At 44.8% G+C, this 17,601-nt stretch overlaps 2 long non-coding RNA genes across 5 annotated transcripts in view; both read right to left on the bottom strand.

Annotated features, from left to right (window-relative positions):
* LOC127059935 (uncharacterized) overlaps window positions 1-10,211 on the bottom strand; it is a 64,788-nt gene extending 54,577 nt beyond the window's left edge. For both annotated transcript variants that reach the window (XR_007778291.1, XR_007778290.1), the window contains exons 1-2: window positions 6,258-10,211; window positions 2,465-2,695 (exon numbers count right to left, since the gene is read on the bottom strand). This is a non-coding gene — a long non-coding RNA (uncharacterized LOC127059935). The remainder of the gene's footprint in view (window positions 1-2,464; window positions 2,696-6,257) is intronic.
* Window positions 10,212-10,379: 168 nt separating this feature from the next.
* Window positions 10,380-17,601, bottom strand: part of LOC108961911 (uncharacterized) — a 72,168-nt gene continuing 64,946 nt past the window's right edge. For 2 of the 3 annotated variants that reach the window (XR_001990323.3, XR_007778292.1), the window contains 2 exons: window positions 16,266-16,352; window positions 10,380-10,430 (listed from right to left, as the gene is read on the bottom strand). This is a non-coding gene — a long non-coding RNA (uncharacterized LOC108961911). The remainder of the gene's footprint in view (window positions 10,431-16,265; window positions 16,353-17,601) is intronic. The other variant, XR_007778293.1, reaches the window with a different exon arrangement.

Raw genomic sequence — 17,601 nt, 5'->3', positions numbered from 1 at the left:
TAAACTCCTACACTAGAAAATAGGTGGTGGCAATGGAGGTGGGGTAATTTCATGAGTTAACTGTGACAGAACAATGTGAGAGGCATTATGGTCTTATTTTGGCTTCAATTTGGAGGAAAAAGCACACCTCAGTCCTTATTTTATTGAAATGGCTTATTCAGCTCAAGAACATATTTTGCATCCCTATTTCCCCTTCTGCACAGTGGAATATGATGCCGTGCACTCTGCTTGTCATAGCTCAGATCCTGTCTTGCATTTCTGTAATGCCTTGCATGCTGGAGAGTCTTGGCATGCTTGACAAACTGCTGTGTACATGGCCAGAATCAGACATGCAGCCACTTCTGGGTGGAAGGCAGCAGGAGCTGCGTGTGCTGCACTGGGGGGAAGAAGATTCTGTCCTGGAAGAGATGCTTTTGCATAGCAGGTCATTAACATCAATCTCTGAACAGCCAGCAGGCTCCTGGCTACTAGTTTAGCTGCATCTCAAGGACTAGAAATTTTACTGCTGGGATGTGCCTGTAGTTCCAGGCAATCTATTTCTGCCTAACCTGCTAGGCTGTCTGTAGCTGTTTTCATCACTTACATACACTTCAGAACAATAATAGATAAATATCAACGTAGATCTCAGCCTCCTTCACCTTTTGGAAGGGGTTAGGTCTTCTCAAAGGATGATTTTGAGAAAGGAACCAACACCAGGTGGAAAAGGAGTGAATTTGTCAGAAAAAAATCATCTCTCTCCCATCTCTCATCATCTGCATGTGTCTCTTTTCACTGGCCCACAATGGGAAAAGGAGGCAGAGCCTGGTGGTTGGGAGGGCAAAGGTGGGAAAGGAGGAAGGCTATGGCTTGGGCTGTGGGTCTCAATGAGCTGCATTAGCTGCAGAGATTGAAGCATGCATGGCAGTAAAGTTGTGACACAGGTTCTGTTCTCCCAGTGCCTTCTGCAGCCCTCAGGGTCCTGCACACCCCTCCCTGGCTGAAGAGAGAGCAGTGTGACAACACAATTGACTGTCACAGTGAGGGTTTGATGCCTGGAGCTGGCGTATCCCCACTGAACACACCCCTTAATTCAAGCTCCCAATCCCACTCCCATATTCCCAGATTCCAGACATCCTGAAGCTTCTGTGACACCAACCTGGAATCATTTGCCACAGCCCACCTGCTCATCTCTGTCCCCTTTCCCAAAAACCTGGATGCTAAAAGCATGTCCTGGTGGCCAGAGAGAGGTTCCAGCATGGTTCTTGTTGAAGTACCTGCTCATTGCCTTGCAGAACTTGGGAAGGTACCAGTGAAAAGGCAGGTGATGCTTAGCAGATTGAAAGTTGACCATGGGCACCTGTGACCTGGCCACAGTGCTGCTACCAGCTTCTTCCTCAACTGGGCATTAGTTTACTTGTTTTGATTTTAAACAGGCCTAAAACCCAGCTATTCTTAGGGAAGGAGAAAAACGAAGATAATCCTTTTTCCATGCCAGCCGTTTTTAACATCATCCTGGTGCTACATGAGGAGAATGATGCCTCTTTCTTCCTGCAGACTGAGAAGGTACAGAGGAAAGTGCAGGGCCTGTGACCCTGAGCACTGCCTGAGGCACTGGCTGACAGCAGAAGAAGACCTGGTTTGCAGCCACACACCCAAGTGCTGTGGTGTGTGTCCTACCTCAGCCTGAATCACAACTGCCAATGGGAGAGAACACCTGGGTTTGCAGGGAATGCTGCCTTTGGCTGCACCCAGCTCCTCATGCTCAGGAAACCACAGCCCTGGGTATGGTGTAGCTGAAACTCAGGTCAGCATCTTTAAGCAGTGGGCAGACTACAGCTATTCTTTAGAAGGCTTTTCCATTTTGGTGGGGTAGAGGTTGCAGAGTGGTTTGCTATAAAATGGTATCATACTGAAAAAATCAATTGCTGCTGACCTGAGCCAGCTGAGCCATCCCTGGTTCCAAGTGGCCATGAGGACCCAACAGCCTTCCAAAGCAACCAACTGAATATTCTGCATACAGAGCCACAGGGTGTTGGGTACCCTGCTAGCTGGAGTTTGCTGGAATGTTAACTTACTTTCCTAAACACTGATGTAGGAGTGAGAGGCCACTGGTGAGCCCATGTACCATCCTGTCTTTATAAGGTGCTGAACAGGGCTGAGGCTTCACCTCCAAAGCCATTGTTTGGCTAATGAGCTTGAAATCAGCAAACAGAAGAAAATCAAACTCATTCCAGGCTCTGCCTTTCCTTGCCACCATGCACCATCCCAGATGCTTCCTGTTCCTCAACAGCATCTTCCACCTTGAGACATTTGAGAGAGTTTCCCTTCATCTCAAAAAGCAGCATGAGAGGGGGAGAAAGAAAACAGAGCACTGATATCTCAGAGCCACATCTCTGCCTTGTGTATTTCTGTACAGTGCCAAAAACCATTGGGGTGGGCAGCCCTGGGATAGCTGCTATCTCCAGCCCTGAGTCTTCTCCCTTACCACAGGCAAATGCAGCTCTGGTTTGGGCCAGGACCTCGTACCAGCCTCCAACGTCATTTGTTCCGTCACCTGGACCTGTTATTTTCAAATGTGCAGGGGGCCATGGGATACATTTGTTGATAGTATGTATGTTGGTTACTACCAGGATTGCAGTTTTAAGGATTTTCCACATATCGTGTGTCCTGTGTCCGTCCACGTTGCAGTGCAGTCATCCAGACACAACACTGACAGCTGCAGGGTAAATAAATAAAAACAGAGTATTTTGATCTTGGAAGGGGAGGTGGTTTGGAGGGGAAGGGGGGGCAGGGTGTCAGCAGCCAGAACAGGGTGGCCACAGCTGTGATGGGAACAGATGCGGCACAGGGAGCGGGAGCAGAGAATAAAGTTCTGCCAATGCAAGCAATGCTGGAGAGTCTTGGAGAATGGCATGCATATTTGGGACAGGTGGGAAGTGTTTACATTGAAATAAGAAGGATGATGGCCTGACAGAATGCTGGTCATGTTACCTGTGACCCAAACTGACCAGCCACAGCTCTCATGGGCCCAGAACATCTGAGACCAGCATTTCTGTGTCACAGCAGGAGCCACTGAATTAATGTGGGGTCCTGTGCAGTGGTAGGGCTGCTGCTGCTTGGAAGTGTTTTGTCCCTCACAAGCTAGCTGATGTTGCCTCTAAGCCAGCCTTTATTCCAGTCTAGCTTGTAGTGGGTCTCTGTAGGATCCCTGTGCAAGCCTTGAACCAGGCAGCATCGAGACCTGAGCCAGAAAACCTGCCAGTGTGGTCTCCAGCACAGCTGGAGCACGGCTGGCAGTGCCCAAGGACACTGACTCACCCCAAACAGCAGCTCTAAGCTGGTTACATTGGTTTATTGGCTTTGGTGCTTGGTTTTTGTTTTGGTTGTTTTGTTTGTGGTTTTGTTTTGGTTGGTTGTTTTTTCGTAACTCTAGCAGAAGTTGTTTCTCAACTGATGTTTAAATGATGAAACAACTAGAGTCGTACATCTTTCAGATTCTCAGAAGCAGCCCAGCTGCCAGGAGGAGCTCAGTGAGGCTCTTGCAAAGCAGGTAAGCTGCTGCTGTCTGCTGCCTGACCAAAGTGGCATTTGGGTACAAAGCAGTTGTGCTGTGTGCTCTCTGCTGATGATCATTACGGACTGGAGGTTGTGGGCCTTGTTGCAGAGGATCTTTGCAATTCTTCACTGAATTTCCTCCATCCAAAGGACTTGTCACATCTAATGTGAACAAAATCCTCCTTCTGGCCCTTTATATCCTTTTCATAAAACATTTAGGGCTGAGTTTTTCAAGAACCCTAGAGGCACCTGTGTCCCCGTTTAAAATTATTGGAGGGCTGGGAACCCATCTCCCTGAGGTGCTTTGAAACCCCAGCTAAAAGGTTTAGCTGAGCCCAGCAAAGGCAGACAGCATGGCTCTGTCACACCTGCATTACCCAAGGGTGGCAAGGAGACATGTCCAAGGTCATTTTATGTGGGGCACTGAAGACCAGAGACCAGAGGATCCATGTCCTAAGCCTCTAGTCTGCCTCCAACCTTCCCATTTGCTCCTGGCTGCTTGCTGTCTTGTGTGACCCATGGCAGAAGAAATCCTTCTGACTGCAGCTATGTCACAGGAGGATGCTTAAAGGCAGCTTATAAGAAAGTCTGAGCATTTCTAATCAAGTTGGAGAAAGGTTCACAAACACAAAGTCCTAATCAAGTTGGAGAAAGGTTCACAAACACAAAGTCATGTTGAGAGACATTCCCTGCATTTATTCACACCCTAGCCCCTAGATTAAAATGGCTTTGTATGTTAAGTTTAGGACCACAGAAAGCCCAGTGGATAGCAAGGGATTATCACAAAAGGGCAGCAAGGCAGTCAAAAAGAGCCTGAGGGACATTTTGTACGAATTCCATGAAGAGAATAATTAATTCAAACTGTACACAGACAGCTCTGGGAGTGTCCACTCTGGAGATGTTCAAAGAGTCCTTTCCTGCCTTGGGCTCACTTTAAATCGAGTGTCCTAAAAACCCACTTCAGCTATGCACTTCTTTTCAGTTATACAGTATGCTTGAATGCCAAGGGATCAGGGAAAACTTTGTTATTAAAGAACTGCAAGACTTTAACAAGGTACATAGTCATTAGAAAGTTGTTGAGTCATGAAAATACTCTCAATAATTTGAAATTAATGTTTAGTGTGTGCTGTACCATAAAAATGCTTAGATGTCGTGGCCATGGATACTAAAGCAAAGCCTTAAGGCCATGACTACACGAGCAAGTTACCGCAAGGTGAGTGAGGGTGGAATTTTAGAGCACACTTAGAATAAGGTAACTTCCCTTTTTCCAGCTGGGACCAGGGAAGGAGGTTAAGTCCTTGCTGAACATGGCACAGGCTGCCTTTTGAAGGCTGCTGGATGAGGGCATGCATGTGGCTGGGTACAGCAGAACAGATAAAGTGCAGTAAATCTGTGCAATAACTGATCTTATCTGTTAGTAACTTTGCTCTCCAGCACAGATGCAAGGATGGATGGACTATGTGCAACAGCCAGTGCCATAGAAATGGACACAATCAGATAATTAAGAGGGTGAATAGAAAGGGCTGGATCTTAATGTGAAGATTTTGTGTCGTAAGAACAAATATATATATATATTAATAAATGCTTGCGAATTACAAACAGGGGTCTAGTTTCCCTATACCAGAGGCTCTATTGACAAGGCAGTGCTTCACTTCACAATGACAAACTAACAAGTGTTTCCTTCTCTCCTTTCTTTTCCAGAAAAACACAATTATCTGAATTTATACTGCTTCTGGTAATCTGTCCTGTCTTTTTCATCTTTGGGCTGTGCCAGGCAAAGCTCGTCGAGTTTCATTCATGATTTGTGAAACTTATTTATGGAGTTTGTTCCTGATAAAACAGGCTTCTATTCCAAATGAAGGATTCATCCTAGAGCCTGGCCTGAGCCTGTCCAATGCCAGGTGAAGAAACACTGTCTTTCTAACCCAAGTCCAGGATATCCTGGAGATTTTTATTTTCAACACAGTGATGATCATTGTGCTTCTTTTCCTTTTCCTCCACTAGTTATTTTAAAGAAAGGAGAGCTGTAAGTGCACTTTCTATCCAGATTTTGGAAACTGCTTTTACCTCCTCTTGTAAAAACAGGAATGGAGCTTCACCAAGAGAGTCCTGCTACTGCTCAGGAGAGCAGGAGGAAGATCAATCCTCCAGGGCAGGTGAGTAATCCTGATATTCAGACCATCCCTACAGTCTCTCTTTCCATCCAGATTGATGTTATCAACATTTGGGGGGTGAAAGAGACTCCAAAGGAAGCCACGAGCCTGATGAGTACAGCAATCAGCTTTCATTGCCTCTCACAAGGTAAAGACTTCATTAGACAAGAGTGAAGCTTCCTTAGGAAGGGTGTGTTATACTCAGCAATAACACCCCTGCACAGACCGCCTCTTGCAGGTTAAGAACTCACAATCCCATATTCCAGCTTGCCTCCTTCCTTTGTGGGCTGGCCTGTTGGTCAGGGCTGTAGGATCACACTGGTACATGGCACCTTACCCAAAGCAAAGTTTTAAACATAAGATGATATCCCTAAATCCCTGTTTATATCCCCCAAACCAAGTAAAGTACCTTTTCAAGGCCCGGCCAATGCTGTGTAAGCTTTGCAGGCATTGCACAACACTTTGTGTTTTCTGGGTGTGAAAAGGGGGAGATGGTGATGGGAAGAGTGGGAGGACTGTGAATGCCCTTTCTGACCAAGGGCAGAGGGGTGTATTTTGGGGCTGTCATACCTTGTGTTGAAGAAAACCAAGCTGTGGTGGTGCTGCTAGGTGTTCCTCATACTCCTTGTGAAAGCAGGAACAGAATGCAGATCCCAGCCAGCACAGTGCCTGAAATTACACAGAAACTGGGCAGAAATGATGGTCCCCCTGCTAGGAAAGTGTAACTCACATTTCTTCTCTTGCCCAGCTCTACACTTAGAAATATTGCTCTGATGGTGGGTGTCTGTAGGCATCTGTTTTCTTCAGGTGCTCATTATATCACTGTCTCAAGAGTTAACCTACCTGGAAGAAGGGGATTTTAGTAGAAGATCCGGAGTGGGGAACATTATCAGCAGTGTTCATCTGTCACATCTTTCCTGGACTGTACATACCACACTCCACCACTCTGGCATGCCATGGCCTGCCTGGTTACAAGATGTGCTGGAGCTGTAGCCAGCCACAGTTTGGCATCTCAGTGAACCTTCTGATCCAAGAAAATACGGGAAGGAGAAAATAATAGTGCAATTTTCAAAAAGAAAAAACCCTACACAGACCAACCCACCTTATAAAAATCAACCAAAACTAACTCCTAGACTTCTAAGCAAGCGCTAAAATAGAATTTTTATGAAATATAACTTTAGAACAATTTGTTTGAATTAAAGGTGAGCTAGACCCTTGACTGCACATCACCAAGGGATGCCAGATGACTCAAAATCTAGAGTTTTTCTCTGTCATTTTCCTTTCATATCCAGACACATACAAACTAAAAAAAAAAAAAAAGAAGTATTTGTTTTCCTGGTTCCCACTTCCCACTTCTGGCAAGAACCCAGGCAGCAGCCAGGCTGGCCTAGAAACATTCCATGTTATCTGAGCTGGAAATGCAGCAGACTCAAGCTGGAGCAGTCCTTGGAGTTGACTTGGAGAGCCCACACCCCAGTGCAGACACTGGACTGCAGACACCAGAGGAGAGGGAAGGCCCTTGGCCCTATTGTTGTTGTTGAGCTCCTGGAAAGGTGCTAGTGAGAGGAAAAATATCCTGGATAGGTTAAAAAAAACTCTCACAGGAATGGATGATCTCACTTGTCCTCACACACACACCCAGATGCACAAATATATATAATTAACTGGAAAATACTGTGTGGTACAAAGGTTTCTTCAGCTTGGGATCATCACAGTTGGGCTAGTTAAGGTTGGTACAGCCATAACAAAGATTACTTCCCACACATCTCCTGCTAAGAGCCCTTCTACCACATCACAGCCTTTTAGTAGGCATTTATATCTGCTGATAGGTACCTCTATGCTTTTCACACAGAGAAAACTAGGCATGTGATACAATTATTAAATGCACATGTAATAGCCCATCTAGTCATCAGTACAGCAGATGGGTTCTATGTACACACATGCTTTAATATGGACAGTCTGTGGACCCCTTTAAATGGTCACAAGGGTGTATAAGTGACAGGAGACAAAAAGACTGTGCTGTTTGAATACCATAAAGAATAAAAACAAAAAGAAGGATAAAACCAAAAGCCACTGAAGGCAGATCCATCTGGTTTTGCCTCTGTGCAGGACATCTGTGGTGGGACAAAGGGAGGACCACTGAGGGTACTGTGGGATTTTGGAGTTTCTTAAGCAGCCCCATGACAATCTGGACGCAGTTCCAAAAAGCAGCTCAACTTACAGATTCAAGTTATCAGTTTCAAAGGTGTAAAAAACATCTTCTGCACCTCTTTCCCCATTTCCTAGACAATGCTTGCTAAGGGACTCAGCAGAGTGCTCCTCAGAGCATGGCTGAGAATTGACCAGCTCACCAAAGCAGCAAAGTCATTACCAGGCACTGTTGGGCTGCCATATCACATGACAAACAAGTCCTTGCTCTATGCTGGTTCCAAAATTTTATATAGATACAAATACATACATATATATATTTAAATCTGGGGTGTTTTTTTTAATGAAATACATATGTCTTTATTTGTTTTGTTGTTTGGTTGGGGTATTTTTTTGCTGGGTTGTTGCTTGGGTTTTTTTTTTTTTTTGGAAGAGGGCAATTTGTTTAGGTTATTGTTTTGTTCTAGGAAAAGCTATTAAGCATTCCTACATACTTTCCACTCATGCAAAAAATGAAGTCGTGTCCTTGAATAGAGCTAGTGGTACCCATTGTTTCCACCTCAGAGGTGCACATGGGCATCCAACATTTTTCTCGCAAAAGGCCCATACCATATCTCTTAGAATTTTGCAAGAACCAAAACTTTCTTAATAAAACCAAGGAGAGCAAGAAAGGAGGTGTGTTACCTCTGCTTTGATAGCTCCAGGAGCCACTCCATGCTCGTAGCATTAACTGGAAACAGTTTACTGCTTCCACTGTCCTGCTAGAGCAGGAGCAGTTCTGTTGTTTGTCTTGCACTGGAGAAGTAGGACAGTGTTTCTCAACAGGAAGGCTTGTCTGGATCCCAGACAAAGAGGGCTCAGGAACACCAGCCCTCAAATAACCCAGCCACTCACTCATCCCGACCCTGTACACACTGAAGAAAACTCACCACCACAGCTGCAGATTTCCATCCAGCTTCCCCACAAAACAGTTAACGTAATCCCTAAGCAGAGATATTAATGTGAGAAGCCAAGAATGGTTATTTTTTAGGTAACAAGAATGCCCCAAATTTTACTGGTGTTACATAACTTTTAGATTCTTGTTCCAAGCCTCAAGCTACTGAAAAGCTTCTCTGTTTTTTAGGACTACAGGTCATTGCTTTCTCTGTGTCCAAGCTGCTCTTCCAATATATTTTTAGACTGTATGCTTGTTTCCAGAGAGTGGACTCCAAGTGTCAGGAAAAACTCTGTAAGAGAGATTGTCTTCTTGCCTATAAATCTTCCTTTGAAAGGAGACAGTATTTTTGGAATTCAAGAGCCAGGGTTTTTTTCTTTTTCTCCACAATATTTTTCTTCTGCCACTTACAGAAACATTTTATCAGTAGAAGGAAGTTGCTTGATCACCTCTAAACTGAAGCAGGAGGCACAAGGCAAAAGTCTCCTTTCTAACCCACATTTTTTGGATGGAGGAGGTATTTTCTTTTAGACTGTTCCAGACTTTGTTCATTTGTCTACATCCAGGTGGGCAGGATTTCTGTTAGGGAATGCTACGTCCCCCTAAATACAAGAGAGCACAAATTTTTGGTTGCTTGGTCTCACTCTAAAATGCCCTAGGATGTCAGTGCTTCACCTAATTCTAAATCAGGAGGAATGGCTCTCATGATGCAGACAACTCAGAGATGCTTTGAGGTGCACTGACCCATTTTAAGAGTCTTGACCAAAAGATTATTTATTACTGGTTACTCAACAACAACAACAACAACAAATATAAACTTGTAAGAATGAGTTGGGAGTGTCAAAGGCAGAAAAGTTCTACCCCAAAGGCTCGTTCTTTATGCAAACTTGATGGAAAGAAAGAACACAACACAATGATGTGAAGCTCAGAAAATGGCTTAACATCTCAGACAGTGGACAGGTTTCAGATGGTTGCAAACATACTCCTAAAGCCAGCTCCTCACCCTTGATGACTCCTTGCATCCATCTCCTGATTTATACACTGCTGCTCTGATGTATTGGCTGCTAGAGCTCCTGCTGAATGCTGTGCCTATCACCGGGATCTGGAAGCAGCCCAGAACTGGAGAACAGCTAGCAGAGCCCCAGCCACACACTTGAAAGTCATTTAGAATCTCACCTCTTTTTTGAAGCCTGGTGCTGTGGGCTTTTCTTCACTAACCCCCACACAACAGGTAATGATCTCATGCTAGGGCAAAGGAGACACCAAGAATTTAGGGAGTTTGTGTGTAACTGATGGCAGCTCTCAATAGGGTCTGACTTCCTAGAGAAAGGAGATACAATCTTTGCTCAGCATTGTGCCCAGCTGGTTGCACTGACCAAACTGAGGCACACCTGTAGGTGTACAGTTCATTAGAGGATAAAGAGGGATATACAAAAATTCAAGATGGGGCACTGACTTGATAGCTGGATGTTCCTATTGCAATCCCAGAAACAGCAGAAGACCTGGAAGACAAAGAGACCAGCACAGAGCAAAATCAGCTTTCTCATCTGTTGATGCATTACATGGCCACAGCCAACACAGAACCAGGGAGAAGGATTCAGCTTGCCTTACAATGCAGGATCTCCATCCAACCTGGGCACCCTGGGCTCCTGTTGCAGCTGCTGGAAAAAAACAGGCATCTTTTTAGGGCAGATTAGCCAGGCTTGTTTGGGCTGTCAAATTAAAATGACTCAGCCCCTAGCCACACCTCTTGCTTTTTGCTTGTTAGAAGGGGTGTCTAGACAGCTCAGGTGTAGGCGTTGCCATGTCCACATCCAGTGGGATTAATCCCTGTTGGAGGATGACATGCTGTGCCAAGGCAGCCCTCTGACACCACCCTGGTAAGCAGGGCAGAGGGCTGCAAACAGGAAGAGGCTCAAACCCCCATGAGGATTTAGTGGCCTCACTCCTAGATGACTTGCACAGCCACACGTGGCTGCAAGCAAAAAAAATAGTGCTCAAAGCCCAGCTCTCCTCTTCTACTGGGGTATTTTGGTAACTGTGTTGTTCCCCTCCAGGAGCTCTGCATGGGCAGCAAGAAGCCACATGACAAGGAGGGCCAGTGCTGATGAAGCCCCCAGTTAACCTCCCTGATGGATGAACTTCTCCAAGCAGCTCCCAGCATCTGGATGAAAACAGGAACACTGCCCTTGCTGCCACATGGTCTCCAGGGCAACATCCTCCATGTGTACACAACAGGACCATCAGGTAGCTGTTTCTGTGTCACTGATCATCACAGCCTCTTATTCCTGGCACAGGATGCAGAGAGATGAATGAGGCTGATATGAGAAATGGCACCACCCTGCTGTAATGGAGATAATTCTTCAGTGTCATTCTCCAAAGCTGACTATGTGTCTACGTACACACAAACACACCTCACTGCCCCCTGTCTCAGTATCTCTCAGTTGCACCAGCACTTACCATAAAAGGTACCTTTTACTTTTTTAAAATTCATTTTCACTACTTGTGGTCCAATATTAGTGATGTCCACTTGCAGCAAAGGGCATTAGTCATCATGTTTAGGTTTAGGAGTAGACTCAAATGGTTTGACTGGATAGTAGTAAGTGAACAATTTTCATAAACATGTCTAAATGCAAACAAAATTTGGAGTTCAGCCCTGCTTCCATTTGCAATCAATTCCTTCAACAGCCATATCCCAAGAGTAATTCAAGATACTTCCAGAGAGAGAATAAGCAAGGAATGGAAGATCCTGTAGACATGTTGCATGTCCTAAATGCAAAAAGGACTCCAAAGAGAGGATTCAACAAAGAGACTTAGTGCTTTACACAGCCAGCATTCTGTGAAGCATTTTACACTCTATGAACCAGGTACAGGGTTTTCAGTGAGCACCCTAGTGCTCTTGCCTGATGCCCAGCAGGTTTCCAGTTGTCCAAACCTTGGGAAGCACTGTTAAACAGCTTAAGTCTTGCCATATATTTCAAAGTTCAAATAGATGGACCTCTGTTGGTATCCAAGCCTATGATGATCACCATGAACTTAATCAACCAAAGGACTTTTCAACCACTTCCCAGAATGAAGAAAGCAGCCCTGGGAGCCAAGGAACAAGGAATGCACTGACAAGTAGGTATAGAGGGACTTGTGCAGAAATATCTGCATGTGCATGTGTGAGGGGAAAAGACAAGATGAACTAATCCCTTTCCTCGGGGCTATGTCTTTACTCTTTGAGACTGGCACGTGTCTCCTTTGTTTTTGATAATGAGAGGTAATTATATCTGAAATGTTAAACTGTAAATCCATCACATAATTAATGGAATTCAAACTGCACAGAACTATGGGAACATTTAAGGATGGATTAGGGACAGGGACTCTGATAATCACACTCTGTGTTTTCCTTTCCTTGACTCTAAGACTCAGGCAGTTTACTGCTTTCCCCAGGGACTGTCTATCTCCCCACCACAAGATAAGGGAACCACATGCTGATTCCAGGGAGAATCACTAGTGTACTGTGGTGGAACCAAACACCCTTCAGTGAGGGGTTTATGGCTTGTGTTTCCTTTAATTTTTTTGACCCTTCTTATCACTAAACAAAAGCTTGTGGTCTTCCCTAGATAATCACATTTAAGCTCTAATAAAACCACACGCCTGGATAAAGCAAGTCTTATGCAACTCAAATGAAGCTGTTTTTCCCCAGTGTAATTATTATTGAAGAAATCTATCATATTTTACAGCAAAGCTCAAAATGCAAAGTGCTTAATTAAAAATACAGATGAAGCAATGCATTTCCAAATCCTCCCACCCCACTTGTATTTGCAAACACAAGAAAGAAGAAAGGAGGAGCACTAAAAAAAGGAGAGATTCTTTCCTCATAGGATCACCAGTGACACTCACCCCCCATGGGCAGTTAAGGAGGGAGCACCTGGGCTTATCCCACAGTGCTGTGTGGAAGCCTCTCCAGGACAATGCTGGAGTGATGGCACTGGTGAAAGCAGGGATTCAAGCCATGGAGGCTTTAAATGCATGGTCTGATGTCCTTCACATCTCTCCCTATTGGTTGCTGCTGGCCAAGCTCAGGCCCAAAGCATTAATCCTTGCTTAGAGTAAGCTTGGCCTTGCTGCTGCTGGGAAGGTGCACATCTGTGCACAGCTTGCCTGGGCTGCCATGCCCAAAGAGAGGAAGGCACCATGTACTTCATCATAGAAAAGGGAGGAGAGGGTGGTTTGAGCACAGCCTCAGATATGAGCTTCACTACAAAAACAGGGTCAGACATCAGGAACTAGAGATTGCTTGGGTCCTGCTGGGTCTGTCTTGTTCTTGGTGTCCAGGTGATCTGTATCTGACATTCTGAGCAGAGGCAAGAGTCATTTGCACCTTTCTCCCCATCAGTTCTTTCCAAACATGAACAGAGAGTGATTTTTGGAGGCTGATCTTTGGGCAAGGAATGCCATTACTTACACCACAGTCACTTGGGATAATATTTATTACCGATAGGCTTTCGTGGGCAAGCTCAGGCAAGGGAGATCAAATCACTGCTTCAGGGCAGCCCTTGACTTATAACTGCAGAAATGCCAACACCACAAAAAGTTAAATGCAAAATGGAATATGAGTGTACAGGGCTTGACTCAGAAACTGTAAGATTTGGTGAGGTATTTTTATTTTACTTTAGGGTGTACATGGGTATATTCTACATAATTGTAAGGGCTAGAAACACATTATGGGTTGGTTGGGGGGTTGTTTGGTTGGTTGTTTTTTATGAGAACTCAACTTCTTAGATATTAATAATTTAAAAAAATTAAATAATATCACAGTGCAAAACTCAGAATAAAATAATGAGGACTGGCTACATAGTAACTACTGCTCCCAGTTTTGCATCCAGCATTGCAAAAATGTTGATTAAAAGCTAGACAACTTTCTTCCACTCACCACACTTGGATCATTAAACAACCCAAATAGCTTCATATATTAAGTATCATCCAATATTAGTTGAAACTTTTTGACTGGCCTGGATTTGTTTCTTTGCTGGAAGAAGAGGGACAAGTACTCCACCCTTTATTTTAAATAGACTTCAGATGTATCATTGAAGTTACTTGGAACAGGGTTGAGGGACAATCAGGAAAGAATTAACTGTAACAAAATCTTTGTGAGGTTAAAAACTGGGCAAGCTGGTCATTTAAACTCTGTGATGGGTCGTTTGCCAGTAGCAAACCAACCTTTCCAAAAACCGGCCTAATTAGGTGTGTCTACCCTGAAGGTGTTGCCTGAGGGTTTCTGTTACTGGAAATGCCCCACTGGAAATGCCTCCATAAAGCTTTTAAGGAGCCACCAGCTCGGACAGAGTGGACGGGTGGACTGCAGACTGGGATTTATTTAGTGAGAGGCGTGAAAATCCAGCAATCCAGCCCAGCATTCCCTGGATTTTGTCTCTGGCACAGGAAGGGTTTGCATGTTTCCCGCTTGTGGCTTCTATTTTAGCCCGTGTTCATTGCTGAGATGCTTGGACACAGCTGTGCTGGTTCATTAACTGCCCAGCATGTCACTCAGCCCAAGCAAATGGCTTTGGGGTAGTGTTTTCCAATGACTCAAGGGGAGGGTAGGCCTTTCTGTGAGGAAAGGAAGGTGTTGGTCTAGGAGGTATTTGATAATCTCCTGAGATACATTCGAAATAAGGAAAAAAGAAAAATACTCAAGAAGGCTGGGACTCAATTGGACATTTCAGGAATAATCCTCAGCCTCTGAGAAACCCTAATGAGACATGACCCAAAACAACAAGGTGATCAATGAACCAATATCTCCCTTTATGTTACAGCCAATAGCTGTAATAGAGAGCTCACTGCTCCTGTGGTTTTCCCTGTAGGCTCACAAGTTTGTTTTAGGGTCCTAACTGGAAACCAAGAATGAGGGAAATGGATCTACAATATCCCCACCCTTTTCTGGTCATTACATCCTGCTCTCGGGTGAGAGCCATTCACAAAATTAGAGCGTGCTCGAGCCTTGCCCGTGAATGCTTCAGTTTGGAAGGTGCCCTGCCCTGTTCCAGAAGCTGTGTCAGGGACGTGCTGAGCTGTGCAGCTGCTTCCAAAGAAACAGGGTCCACATCCTGCTGCAAGTGACTCATGCTGAGATCATCCCACTCAGGAAGACACAGAAGGAGCTGCCCCTCTTCCTCCAGGGAGGACTTGTGGCATGGAGGAGCAAAGCAGGTGCTGCAAGTGGGGAGGTTTGGGGCTTTTTTGTGCAGAAGAAAAGAGACAGCCCCTAAGGAAGATGTTGTCTGCCAGCCCACGCCATGGCATCCATCACAGTGACAGCCCTTGGCCAGGGGCAGTCTGGGAGAAGCATCCCTGGCACGCTGGCACGCCTCTGCTCCTTTCCTGAGCCTGGCTGTAACCCCTGCACTGCCCTGCCACAGTGCAGCCTCTCTGCTCGGGTAGAGTTAGGGGCTGTGGACACTTGGCTTTAAAGGGAGGAAATCCACATGACCCCATGACAAACACAAGGTCCCCATCACTATTGCTGTGCTGGTACCAGCCCTATCCTAATAACCAAATGTGGAAGCCACCCATCCTAAATATTTCCCAAGGCATCTAAAATTAGTTCTAGTTTAAAAATCAGATTCAGGCTTAGACAGGTCAGCAAGAAGTGAGCCCAGCAGCCCTAAAGCTGTTAGTCCAGCCCCTGCTGTGGAACAGCATTGCTCAGCAGAAACCATTGAAAGGTCTATCATTTATACACTCACATCTACATCTCTAGAAACACATATGCTTAAGCAAATAAGGACCCTGTAAGGTTATTTCCCAAACCATCCTGATCTGCTTGTCACTGGGTTGTTCCAGCCTTTGCCCTGCACCGTTACAGTTCTTCCCAAATGGGATCCTCTGTAGTCACTTCCAGGCACAGGCACTCACACATGCCTGCACCACACAGGTTGCTGACTCCTGCTCCTCCAGGCAGTCAGTACTTTCCAAATGCCCACTGGAAACCCAGCTTGGCCCCAAAACTAAAGAGACTGACAAAAATACATTTCACTGCTCTTCCTGCAAAACTCTTGAACTCGTGAAAGTTGAACACATGAAAGCAATCTGAGGTTAGCGTGTAATACAAAAACCACATGAAAGAGATAATTTAGCATTAGACACATGTTACTAGGAGCAGGTTGAAACTAATACAGGCTTTGCATTCAGGTCATAAAATACAGCCCTTACATTGCCTTGTGAGGTGTCCCTACTTAGCGTGCCTTGATGGGAGAACAGGCACAAGTGCTTCAATGCTGATACGAGTTGAACACACAAAACACCCTGTTCCTTCACTCTTTTCACCCACTCTGTGAAAGAGATATACCTGCAGGACAGACTCTGAATGGTAACAGACAATCCAGGAGGAGTATGAGTTGAAAGCATTTTCTGTTCCCATTCCAGACCTTCTGAAAGGCCAGACCAACAAGCTGAATCCAAGCACTCCAGCAATCTTAAAACTGTTGTTTATCTTTGCCATAACATACCTTAAAAACCTGGTGCCAGTGATCCTGTTGGAGCTCCAGAAGGGAGAGTAGGTTGCCCCCAGCACTGCCTGCCCACTGCCTGTGGCTCTGGAAAGGAGGGATGAGGGCAGGGATCAGCCTCCAAGCAGCATTGAGGAGCCCTTGTGGGATCTCTGTTCTGATCCCGGAGGAAATCACACACAACCCAATGTTACAAATGTCTGTCCATGGTTGACTCCTGCAGGATTCAACCATTATTTTTATGCCAACCCAAAAAGAACCTGAAGCACTCACTCTCACTTTAGGCCAGAAAAAAACCCAACAAATTCAACAAATTTCAAAAAAGATGTAGTTCTGAAAATAGAGCTGTGTTACCCCTTTAAAAAGTGTGTTGGCAGAGGAACTGAATTTACTTTGAAAGTTAGTTTGGTATGAAAGAACTACACAGCAAAATTTTAATCCCTTTAGAGAACAGAATGAAATAAAAGCAGATATTTCATCTCTTAACACCTTGTCAGCAAAATTTTCCTTCTTGGGGAAGACTTTTTTCTTTTGCAAAATTATTGTGCTTGTTTGCCAATGAAGCTTTTCTAAGAACAACATAGCTGCTTTCTCACCCTGCCTCTCCCAACACATCACCACTCCCTTCTGTAGGCCAAACAGAAAATTCTTTCCCCTGGGGCCTGCATTGAAGCTCATACAAGTTTTTGGGAGAAAATGCTGCACTGGTGTAGAACCCACATCCCTCTTTCGTCTCTCCCCTCCCTTTTAAGTTCCTGACCCTGGCTTTCCACTACTGTTCTAGCTGGAGTCCCAGAAATGGAGTTGATTTCTTTCTACTGATGAGCTTTAAACAAAAATAACCCTATCAAGAGGCACTAAAAATATTAAGATCAATCAATTCAGAGTTATCCTGAAAAAAGTGTGACTGATGGCCTGACTTGCCAGTGATGTACTGGCAAACACAATTTAATTGATCTTGTGGTCTGCATTCAACTTAGGCTTTTAAAGAAAAATCTGCATGGAAATGTGAATATTAATCAAAACACTCTATCAGTGAGAAAGGTTCTGTAAACATGCTGGGCTAGCAGTAAAGACCACAGAAGAGGACAGCATGTGTCCTATTTTTAACTCTTTATTCACCAGCTGAGAATAGCTGGAAGAATAGCAGAGGTATCACATACTGACCTTAATTAAGACAGTGATTCACTCTTTCTCTCTGCACACAAATGGAACAGCTTGGAGCTGGAAGACTGATGTGCAATTAGAGGTTTTGGGGTGAAGAGGTTATATTTACCATGCAGAGCATATTTTAAGGGAGAATATAGGGTTCCTGATAGATACAATGCCCCAGAGA

Source organism: Serinus canaria, chromosome 9, assembly GCF_022539315.1.
Source record: "Serinus canaria isolate serCan28SL12 chromosome 9, serCan2020, whole genome shotgun sequence".
NCBI classification, from domain to species: domain Eukaryota; kingdom Metazoa; phylum Chordata; class Aves; order Passeriformes; family Fringillidae; genus Serinus; species Serinus canaria.
The sequence above is the reverse complement of the archived record's forward strand: the minus strand, read 5'-3'. Positions and strand labels throughout refer to the sequence as shown.